Raw genomic sequence first — 3,167 nt, 5'->3', positions numbered from 1 at the left:
TGATGACTGTGGCTGAAATTTCTGAATGGAAAGAGTTCCATTTTCTCTCTGTTGGCCAAACATATAGATTTGGCCTTTTGATAACTAAGGCCCTCAAATTATAAGATTTTTCACAAACTTCAAAACTGTGTCCCAACAAAAATACCACATAAGAAAAGAAAACTGAACTTAGGCACAATTCTCCTATTCTTAGACTTTGTTAAACTCTGATAAACATAATAACTAAATTGGCTGGAAACTGAAGACTTGCCACCTTTAATTTCAGTTTAATGCAAAGGCAAGAATGTCATTCATTCAGGCATCTTAATTATTACTTAATTAAGGGAGGGAGGGTGTCCTAGCAGATGAGCAAATTGGTGCTCTTTGTGTGTCTGGGTAACATCTGTCTATCACCCATTGCAGAAGCAGTTTTTAGGAAACCTGTAATTGATTAAACCATTTCAGACAGTTGGAGGATAGGCCATGCATTTACAACCACGTGTGAACTAGGAGACTCTCCTGATTATCAGGGGACAGGCTTCCATGAAAAAGCATGGTAGTCCCATGAGTCATGTGCCAAGCAGATTACCTAAAAAGACTGCCACTTTTGACTGTGTACCACATATGGATGAAATCAATTGGAGAGATTTGAATAGAAAAAGTTATCAAGTTAAAAACCTCAAGGCAAAAATTGAACTATTTGGGAGCTATGAGCCACAGAAACAACTCCTTATTGAAGATCGCTATTAGGGTAACAAGTCTGACTTTGAGACCATCTATGAGCAATGTGTGTGAAGCTACAGAGACTTTCTGGAGAAGGTTCACTGACTGGGTCCAGTCCTGCGAGGCCCAGGCTTATTCCCACAGGCCTCTTTTTTCAGTTCAGTGTCACAGTTCCCTAGCTCAAGGTCAGAGCCCTTTCTTCAGTTGACTCACTGTTTCTTACTTAAAAAAAATAATTATAGATAAAAATCAGTCTATTTGGCAGAATAATAAGTAAGCATGCTTGATTTAGACAGTTTATGGAGTGAAGATGAATCAGAAAGCATGGCCTCCACCGTCCTCTTGGATGATGCGTGATGTTTGCCCGTCTGCTCAGTGCCAGGCAGCAGCTTGATGAGTAAGTGCATAAGTAAGCGTGTTGCTCATAATCTGTTCATGGAACAAGCTGGTGACCCTAGAGTCACAGCAGCCTTGCCTCCTCTCCATCTTCAGAGGGGTCTAGTTTCTCCCCCTTGAGGCTGGCACCCCCAAGACAGGACCCCATGTGGAGAACTACATGAGGACAGCTCTTCTTGACTCTGTCTTCAACCCTGTTCACAGTTGGAGACCCAAAATCCTGGAAGGACTCTAAGTCACAGGTCAGTCTGAGTGACAGTCGTTCAGAAGCAGAGAGAGTCGAGAGGAACAGCTTCCAGGCCTTAGTATCATGAGGATCCCTGGGGGGAGATGCTGAGTCATGAACCCGCTTGGGCCTGAAGGATGAGCAGGCAAGTTTCCCACAGCGGGTGGCGGAGGCAGAAACTCTGGGGAGGTCGTGGCAAGAAGACTGGGCAAATGTGTCTGGCTCCCTGTGGAATTGTTCCATGGGATTCTTATCTTGAAGACTTGAAAGGTTAAGTGAATTGAGAATTTGATAACTATGTTCATAAAAAAGAATTGAGAAAAAATGTTTAACTGAAACTAGAACATAGAAAGTAAAGCACCTCAAAAATTATACCTTAGTGCCCTAACCATTCAGTAATTGTTTAATAACCTCAAAGTGATATCTTACTGTTTTCTGTTCCTTTATGTTCATAAACAAATGTCCAGCTTGTTTTCTTTCATATATATGTCTTAAATATCAATTATCAGACAAATTCTAGGATTTTTTAAGTTGACTTTGTCCTTACAGCTATTTTTCCAGACCAGGGGTGTGTGAATAGAAAAAGTCATTGCTGAACCCACTTGTCTTTTAACAATTAGATTCAGTCAGATTTGTTCAAAATATGTGTACCTTTAAAACTCTGGAGTTTTTTGGAAGTCTTAAGGTCCCTTTTAGTTTAGTGTTTCCACTACAAGGTCACACAGGAAATACTGATGCAAACTTATTTGAAATATTCACTACCAAATCAAGCTGTATCTTAAGAAATATGTTGCCAATATATAGTGACACTCTCTTTAAAGAATACTGATTTAATTGTCCCTTATAAGAATTTATAGCCTTCTCATTTTATTTACTTATGCCTTTTAGATTCTGTGACAATCTGCTGGTATTTCAATCTCTTCATAGATTTGGAAATCACGAAATCTCAATAGTGGACTTTTTCAAAAGTAAAGAGTCACTTAAAAGACGTCATTATAACAATGGCAACAAAAAAAATTTCTTACTTTTCATAAGAGGACTTTATTCTACCTTTTTATAAACATTTGTCTTTAATAAGCATTCTAACTATACCAGAGTTTATCCAGTGAGCACATCTTTGAAATTGCAGCTGCCAGTGCTTATTAAAAACCATTTGAGAAAAATATTTTTAGTCTTTAGAAGCAAATGTTACCATTGTAGCACTCATGTCACATCTTAGTCTTTAATACTATTCCTACTTGAAGAAATAGTTGATTCCAAGACTGGGGCAGGGATGGTACAGATGGTACAGATGATAGTACAGGTGACATGTGTGGTGATAGGAAGCAAGAAGCTGTCAAATGTTAGTGGGGTTGGTCATAAGGTTATGAGAGCTAGTTTGAAGGGACTCCTACTCCTCTGTGAACTTTTGAACAACAGAAAGAATAACAATTCTAGTAAATCATAGATCTCCTGAAAAATCCAGAAAAATCATGCTCAGAAAAAGACACCAGAAAATGCATTTGTCATTCTCTAAGATGTTTATTTAGCTACCTTTATAGTTTGAAAATCAGTAATTACAGTGAAAGTTGTTTTTCCCGTTTCAGATAGCGGAGTAGAAGAACGTGCACTCATCTCATCCTGCGAGAGCACCAAAATCACAACTAGTTGCTGAACAACCATTGACAGGAGGATGCTGGAACCTATCAAAAAAAGATACTTCATGTCCAAAGGCAAAGAAGAAGCCACAGCAAGATGGTAGGAGGGGCACAACCATGATAAAATCAAATCCCATACCTGCCAAGTGGGTGACCCACAAACTGGAGAACAGTAATACCAAAGAAGTTCTTTCACTGTTGTGAAG

At 39.0% G+C, this 3,167-nt stretch overlaps 1 pseudogene; it reads left to right on the top strand.

The window, feature by feature from the left end:
- Positions 1-269: 269 nt before the first annotated feature.
- On the top strand, positions 270-807 carry LOC122422701 (annotated as a pseudogene).
- Positions 808-3,167: the final 2,360 nt, after the last annotated feature.

The sequence above is a fragment of the Cervus canadensis genome, chromosome 20 (assembly GCF_019320065.1).
Source record: "Cervus canadensis isolate Bull #8, Minnesota chromosome 20, ASM1932006v1, whole genome shotgun sequence".
Classification (NCBI taxonomy): domain Eukaryota; kingdom Metazoa; phylum Chordata; class Mammalia; order Artiodactyla; family Cervidae; genus Cervus; species Cervus canadensis.
Note: the sequence above shows the minus strand (reverse complement) of the source record. Positions and strands in the feature narration are given on the sequence as shown.